The sequence below is a fragment of the Hordeum vulgare genome, chromosome 3H (assembly GCF_904849725.1).
Source record: "Hordeum vulgare subsp. vulgare chromosome 3H, MorexV3_pseudomolecules_assembly, whole genome shotgun sequence".
In the NCBI taxonomy this organism is placed as follows: domain Eukaryota; kingdom Viridiplantae; phylum Streptophyta; class Magnoliopsida; order Poales; family Poaceae; genus Hordeum; species Hordeum vulgare.
In genome coordinates this window covers 599,351,609-599,360,532 of record NC_058520.1, presented here as the reverse complement: position 1 = coordinate 599,360,532, position 8,924 = coordinate 599,351,609, and positions in this window count along the sequence as shown.

The following is an 8,924-nucleotide window of genomic DNA, read 5'->3' as shown; positions in this document are numbered from 1 at the left end:
AACTGATTGTTTCCTTCTTGGTGTGTTGGGTGTTGACTCATCATTTTAGCATTGGTTGTGCTACTCAACCCGTATTTCCAAGTGCACCCTTCGACCAATGTTTAATTGTTGTTGTTCCCTCGAGCATACGACATTATACCATTTGATTTGACAAATGCTATCTCCTTAATATTATAAATTTTGGAAGTTCAACACTGGTAAAACCTTGAGGGATTGTTGTTGAGCCTATCAGCCACACCCTCAACTTCTCTATGTACCACGATGAAGCTCTTGAAATCATTATCCTTGTGCCTAGCTCATGAAGAATATGTGGATAGTAGGAGTGTATTTCCCAAAGTTCACGTGCACTCTTTCCACCGTGAATATGGGAAGTTTTGTTTCGCTTCCTCTCGTGAAATACCAAATCATTCACGCATGTGCGAAGTGTTATATGTTTTGAAGAATTGTTATCTTCACTTGATATAATTTCTTTTAGCACGCCAAGCCACCGACTGATTTGATCAAGGAAAATAAGTTCTTTCATAAGAGCTAATCCAGACTTACACATGGAACCTTGTCATCCTCGATGATGGTTCCCAAAATGAGAACCCAGTTGCCTTTTGAGATAAGAATTTCACGTGGGCCCGAATGTCTTGACATGTTGTTCATGTGTATTACAATCAAACTCATGATTCAAGGATTACTTGTGAAGTTCATACCCTGAGAATCTTACATCCTCATTTTTCTTCTCAGACATCTTGAGTCTGAGGTATCCTAACACCAACCAGATCGGAATCTCGGGCAGATATGATGGTTGTGACATTTTCCCAATAATTATAACTTTGGTCTTTAGGTAAACCGGCACAGTGATGTCTTGTATGGCACACTGGGTCGGAGGACCTATTGTTATAAATCCTTCCATATGTAAGGTTCGCCATTCTACCATGAGGAAACTGTATGACTTAGCTTTGTAAGTTGTCCCTCCTGGTTCCTCTTTGTATATCCATAAGTCCAACCTTTATCTGATGACCATGTCGATGCTACCCCAAAGCACGGATGTGGTAATTTAAATTTCAACAGGAACATTGGAAGCGCAATGCTAAATTGTTCCTGATCAATTATCCAAACCGCATGGTATGGATAAACATGATGATTCTTCTTGTCTCTTTACCAAGATGGTTATGTACTGGATGACCTATCATGTATACCATACTCTATGATTTCCTCGGGAATGGTATACTCTAATACTTGTGTGTGTGTGAACACATTTTCCCTCCCATTGGTCTGTTTGATTTTTATTGTGGCATAACTTATCTAAGCAGTGTTAATTCCCTGCTTAGGTAAAATTCTTGGTTTACGACTCTGTCGGTAAGACCCTGCTGCTATTATGGATAACATTCCGGTAGCCACCGGTGGACGAGAACCTTGCCTATTGGCCCGCCTCGTTTCAACGAGCAGGAAAATGGTTCTATTCGTTCCCCGCCCTTGGTATCGACGATGTTGCCAACATAACTGACAGGTTATCCTCTGACATGTCTTGTTACCAAGACCGTATAGTATGTCACCCCTCTACCTACTCTCGGGCCACATGGTGAACCCATAACCCAAAGTTCCACAGGATTGAAACCTGACTCTCCTGTACACCTTTGATTCCAAGTTATCCCTTATACTTGGCTTCGTATGAAATTCCCGAGCCACCGTTCAAAGTACCGATCACTCTATGGTCCAGATGTTACCCAACATGTTGAAGATCAAGTCCGCATTATTCATGAGAATCTGAAGACTGCTCAGTCTCGTCAGAAAAGTCAGTATGACCGTCATCCTCAGGATATGGTCTATCAACCTGGCGAAAACACATCTTCGTATCACCCCAATGAGAGGCGCACACCGTTTTGTAATCACGGGCAAGTTAGCTCCTCGTTATATTGGTCCTTTCACCGTTCTCGAAAGGCGTGGGAGAGTGGCTTATCAATTGGAACTGTCGGCGAACCTTTTTTCAGGTTCACGATGTCTTCCATGTTTTCTCAGCTCCGTTGCTGCTTCAAGGATCCTATTCGAGCCGTGGATTATGGTATGCTTGAGCTGCAACAAGGCATCCCTTATAAGGAGCATCCGGTCCGCATTCTCGACCAAGCCGAACGTAAGACTCGTCGCAAAGTCACCAAGTTCCTTAAGGTACAGTGGTCAAATCACTCTGAAGATGAAGCCACTTGGGAACGCGAGGATCATCTTCGTGATGAATACCCCGGGCTCTTTCCCTCTACCTCTTAATTCTCGGGACGAGAATTCTTGTTAGTAGGGGAGAATTGTGACATCCTCGACTTTTGCTACAGTAATTATTGTAATTAAGCTACAGTGATCAACCGCTAAGGATGTCACGTCATCGAATTCCCATCTCAGACCCGCGTTGATTCGAGTCTGTCCGGATCCAAAATTTGAAAACAAAAGAAAAGTACTTTGTAAGTTCATTTCAAATATTAAAAGAATATGTATATGAAAGAAAGAATTAAAAGTATGTATAATAAATTATAAAAGAAAGTATTTAAAAAGAAAAATCAAATAGTAAAATAAATAATGAAAGAAATAAATAATAGAAAAGGGAAAAGGCAAAATAAAACAAAACAAAACAAAACAAAAGGAAAAAGCAACCCCCCCCACCCCCTGGCCTAGCTAGGCCAAGAGGCCCAACCGGCCAGGCCCCAAATCGCCCCCCACCCAAACCCTAGAGCCCCCCCCCCCCCCGGCGAGCAAACCACCCCGCCGCCACCTCTCCCTCCCCCTCTCGGTCTCCCTTCCCCCCCCCCCCACGACAGAGCCCACCCCACCGGGCAGGGAGACCGGCCCCCCTCGGCCCCTTCACCACGCCGGCGAGCCCCTCCCCCACCAGGCCTCCCCTACGCCTCTTCCTCGCCGGAACCGCGCCGTCACCGTCACCGTCACCGCCTCGTCCGCCTCCACGCCGTCTCCTCCGCCCCTTCCCGCGAACTCCGGCTTCATCGGGCCGTCCCATCACCGTTGGTGAGCCCTTCCTCGGGCTCCTCCCACCATGTCGTTCTCCTCACCGTCCCGGTTCCGTTCCGGCAAACGAGGCCCCGATCCGTCGACGATAGACTCCGGTAGGAGGGATCGAAGTTTATGTTCTTCTATGTTGAGTTGGAGTACAGAGTTGTTCTCTGTTAACAGAGAGAGAGATGAGTGTTGAGAGTTAAAAGAAAATAAAAAACAAAGGTTGTATTCCGTATGTATGTATGTATGTATTTGATACCCGTATTTATGTATGTATTGCGTATATAGATATTGGAGGAATACGATATTTGCATGTTTATATCTATGGAAAAAATCGAGTATATGGCCTATGTCACTTACCGGTGGGGCCATACCTCCACACCCACTTACAGGGAGGCCCCACACTCGCTTTGAAGAAAATGGAAATTAAAATATAATTAATAAAAAATAATGTTTTTATTAAATAAATAAATGAATAGATATAATAATTAATTAATGAGTTAATGAATTAGTTAAATAGATATATTAGTTAAATTAATTAATTAGAATAATTAGAGTATGACACGTGGGTCCTGCACTAAATTTAATCTGATTAATTAATATTTAATTTTAAATAAAACTTGTGCCTATGACATTCGGGACCCGCTGGTCAGTTGACCAGTCAAATGCTGTTGTCAGCATGACATCGCGATGATGTCATAATAGGATTTTATTAAATCATTTAAATCTGTTTTTAATTCCTAAATAATTAATAAAACTTTGAAAATTAATATTAAATAATCCGTAAGTCAAATCAAAATATTTTCAACATGAAAGTTGATCAGCAGATCGAGACGAACCCGGATACACGGCCCGTTCGTCTATCACGCGTCCCTAGCATAGCAAACAGGGAACTTTTCCATCGTTTCTAGTATAACCGGTAGTAGCCCGAGACACGGAAAATATCGTCAGATATTCTTCCGACCCGTCTATGACGGATGTTCCTGCGTTAGCTCATGTCTAGCCTGCATCTTTCCATGTCATGCTTTGTGTTGCATCGGTGCTATTATTTATTGTTTCTTCCCCCTCTTCTTACCGGTAGACCCCGAGACTGACGCTGCTGCCGGGTACATCTACGACCCTGCCGATCAGTCCTTTGCCGCAGAGCAGCAAGGCAAGCAAATTTCCCCTTGATCATTCCTATATCGCCTATGTCTTTCTTCCTACTGCTTGCATTAGTATTTTGCTACTGTTGTAGTTAGCTCCTATATCTGATGCATAGTCTATTTTTGATGAACTGCTACTTTCAGTCCTGTACCTTTAACCTGCTTAGTATAGGTGGAGCAGTCATCCCCTCTGACCCCGTAGTTCAGTTGCCCCGCTTGTTTTCAAGTCTCGATCTCTGATCGACGAGCCAGACCCGACACAGCACATTCACCCCCTTCGTTGTACGACGCTACAGAGATACTATCGGGTACCGAGGGTGACACCTCGCTAAGTACTCCTGATGATATCTCTGTAGTATAGCTAGTCGGTCGTGGTTATCGAGGGTGATTCCTCTTTCACCATTCCCAATGACGCCTCTGTCGTGCCACCCCGCGAGTGTGGGACCCCCGAGGGTGATTCCTCTAAGCCCACCTTGACGGGTACATCGTTCGGAATCCAACGAGGGTGATACCTCGGATTCCCCCGATGTTACAACCACACAGTTACTCGACCATGTTACTGGGATCATTGGTGATTAGTTGTAAGACGGGTGGATTCCCGTGAGACTGTGTTGATGGCCTAATTAAAATGCTAATGGATTTGGGTATTTGATCTGGGTTGGTCGGAGACCTTTTCGCACTAACCGGCTATGCGGGAAGAATTATGGGTACTCGGCGTCGCGGTATCAGCCGAAGCTTTTCAGATGCCAGCAATGTAGCGGCGCGCGCCCGAGTGGTCCCGAGATGCATCGCGCTTGTGATTAAGGGATGCTAGGACTGACGTCGGCCGCCCACGCCACGTGCAGGAGTGTGAAGTGGAACTGGGCCCACGAACCCTTTGTGCTTAGGATTTAGACCGGAGAGCTGGCCTCTCTGATTAGTCTTAGGTGGGGCTGCGACGTGTCGATATTCCGAGGCCGGGCAGGACCCAGAAAAGTATGTCCGGCCAGAGTGTTATCGAGCATGACGGGACATGTGGTGCACCCCTGCAGGGATGAAAATTAACTATTCGGATAGCCGTGTCCACGGTTACAGGACGACTTGGAGTTGCGCCCCGATCTTTTACAACTACAATTGTTACTTAACTGGAATTAGTTTGCCTCGGGATTGCTTCCTCGCAGGGAGTCGAGGGAGGATCTTTAGGCGTGACCTCACTTTAATATTGCTGCAACAATATGACTATTAATGTTTTACCCCTGTTCTACCCTCGTCTATTGCTGCAAGACCCTGAAGATGCTAGTCTTCGATAGGACTAGGCCTTCTCTCTCTATTCTCGCATTTGCTGCAGTCAGTCCACACATAACCCCCTTCTTTGATACTGATGCATAATTAGGATAGTTCTGATGTAAGACTTGCGAGTACTTGGATGAGTACTCACCGCTGCTTTGCTCCCCCCTTGTCCCCTTGATCCGTTTTGCTGCGACCAGATGTTGGAGCCCAGGAGATGGAGGTCCCCGCCACCGACGACTGCTACCCCGACGGTGCCTACTACTACGTGGAGGCCGCTGATGATCAGGAGTAGTTAGGAGGTTCCTAGGCAGGAGGCCTCGCCTCGTTCGATCGTTGTATCTTTTGTGCTAGCCTTCTCTAAGGCACCCCATGTTTATGTTTGTACTCAGATATTTGTTGCTTCCGCTGACTCGTGTGTTTATCGATCTTTCGTATTCTAGCCCTCGAGGCCCCTGGCTTGTAATATGAAGCTGATGTTATTTTATTTGTGTCTGGAGTTGTGTTGTGATATCTTCCCGTGAGTCCTTGGGTTTGATCGTACGCATTTGCGTGTATGTTTAGCGTACGATTAAATCGAGGGCGTCACAGGCTATGCATTAGAAACAGCTGCATTCACTTTAAATAGGGCACCATCAAAATCCGTTGAGACGACACCATACGAAATGTGGTATGGCAAAAGGCCAAAGTTGTCGTTTCTTAAAGTTTGGGGATGTGATTCTTATGTCAAAAAGCTTCAGCCTGAAAAGCTGGAACCCAAAGCGGAAAAGTGCGTCTTCATAGGTTATCCAAAAGAGACAGTTGGGTACACCTTCTATCTCAAATCCGAGGGCAAAGTGTTTGTTGCTAAAAACAGAGCTTTTCTCGAGAAGGAGTTTCTCTCGAGAGACTTGAGTGGGAGGAAGATAGAACTTGACGAGGTTGTCGAACCTCTCATCCCTCTGGATGGTGGCGCAGGGCAAGGGGAAACCTCTGTCATTGCGACGCCGGTTGAGGAGGAAGTTAATGATGATGGTCATGAAACTCCAGTTCAAGTTTCTGTCGAACCACGCAGGTCGACGAGACCACGTGCTGCTCCAGAGTGGTACGGTAATCCCGTCTTATCAATCATGTTGTTAGACAACAATGAACCTGCAAATTATGAAGAAGCAATGGTGGGCCCAGATTCCAACAAATGGCTAGAAGCCATGAAGTCCGAGATAGGATCCATGTATGAGAACAAAGTGTGGACTTTGGAGGTACTGCCTGAGGGCTGCAAGGCCATTCAGAACAAATGAATCTTTAAGAGGAAGACGGACGGTGACGGTAATGTGACCGTTTATAAAGCTCGACTTGTGGCAAAGGGTTTTTCACAAGTTCAAGGAGTTGACTACGATGAGACTTTCTCACCCGTAGCGATGCTTAAGTCCGTCAGAATCATGTTAGCAATAGCTGCATTTTTCGATTATGAAATCTGGCAGATGGATGTCAAAACGGCATTCCTTAACGGTTTCCTTAAGGAAGAATTGTATATGATACAACCCGAAGGTTTTGTCGATCCTAAGAATGCTAATAAGGTGTGCAAGCTCCAGCGATCCATTTATGGACTGGTGCAAGCATCTCGGAGTTGGAACAAACGCTTTGATGAGGTGATCAAGGCATTTGGGTTTATACAAGTGGTTGGAGAATCTTGTATTTACAAGAAAGTGAGTGGGAGCTCTGTGGCGTTTCTAATATTATATGTGGATGACATATTGCTGATTGGAAACAACGTGGAGTTTTTAGAGAGCGTAAAGGATTACTTGAATAAAAGTTTCTCTATGAAGGACCTAGGAAAAGCTGCTTACATTCTAGGCATTAAGATCTAGAGGGATAGATCAAAACGCCTGATAGGACTTTCATAAAGCACATACCTTGATAAAGTTTTGAAGAGGTTCAAAATGGAACAATCCAAGAAAGGGTTCTTGCCAGTTCTACAAGGTACGAGATTGAGTAAGACTCAGTGCCCAGCAACTGATGAAGATAGAGAGCATATGCGCTCCGTCCCCTATGCTTCAGCCATAGGTTCTATCATGTATGCGATGTTGTGCACTAGACCGGATGTTAGCCTGGCCATAAGTATGGCAGGTAGGTTCCAGAGTAATCCAGGATTGGATCACTGTACAGCGGTCAAGAATATCCTGAAGTACCTGAAAAGGACTAAGGAGATGTTTATCGTGTATGGAGGTGACGAAGAGCTCGCCGTAAAAGGTTACGTCGACTTTGACACAGATCCGGACGACTCTAAGTCGCAAACCGGATACGTATTTATTCTTAATGGGGGTGCAGTAAGCTGGTGCAGTTCCAAGCAAAGCGTCGTAGCAGATTCTACATGTGAAGCGGAATACATGGCTGCCTCGGAGGCAGCTAAGGAGGGTGTCTGGATGAAGCAGTTCATGACGGATCTTGGAGTGGTGCCAAGCGCACTGAATCCAATAACCTTGTTCTGTGACAACACTGGTGCCATTGCCTTAGCAAAGGAACCACGGTTTCACAAGAAGACCAGACACATCAAACGACGCTTCAACCTCATCCGCGACTACGTCGAGGGAGAGGACGTGAATATATGCAAAGTGCACACGGATCTGAATGTAGCGGACCCGCTGACTAAACCTCTTCCACGGCCAAAGCATGATCAACACCAGAACGGTATGGGTGTTAGATTTATTACAATGTAAATTCACATGGTGATGTGAGGGCTAGATTATTGACTCTAGTGCAAGTGGGAGACTGTTGTAATTATGCCCTAGAGGCAATAATAAATATAGTTATTATTATAATTCCTGTATCAAGATAATCGTTTATTATCCATGCTATAATTGTATTGAATGAAGACTCATTTACATGTGTGGATACATAGACAAAACACCGTCCCTAGCAAGCCTCTAGTTGGCTAGCCAGTTGATCAAAGATAGTCAGTGTCTTCTGATTATGAACAAGGTGTTGTTGCTTGATAACTGGATCACGTCATTAGGAGAATCACGTGATGGACTAGACCCAAACTAATAGACGTAGCATGTTGATCGTGTCATTTTGTTGCTACTGTTTTCTGCGTGTCAAGTATTTATTCCTATGACCATGAGATCATATAACTCACTGACACCGAAGGAATGCTTTGTGTGTATCAAACGTCGCAACGTAACTAGGTGATTATAAAGATGCTCTACAGGTATCTCTGAAGGTGTTAGTTGAGTTAGTATGGATCAAGAATGGGATTTCTCACTCTGTGTGAACGGAGAGGTATCTCGGGGCCCACTCGGTAATGCAACATCACACACAAGCCTTGCAAGCAATGTAACTTAGTGTAAGTTGCGGGATCTTGTATTACGGAACGAGTAAAGAGACTTGCCGGTAAACGAGATTGAAATAGGTATACGGATACTGACGATCGAATCTCGGGCAAGTAACATACCGAAGGACAAAGGGAATGACATACGGGATTATATGAATCCTTGGCACTGAGGTTCAAACGATAAGATCTTCGTAGAATATGTAGGATCCAATATGGGA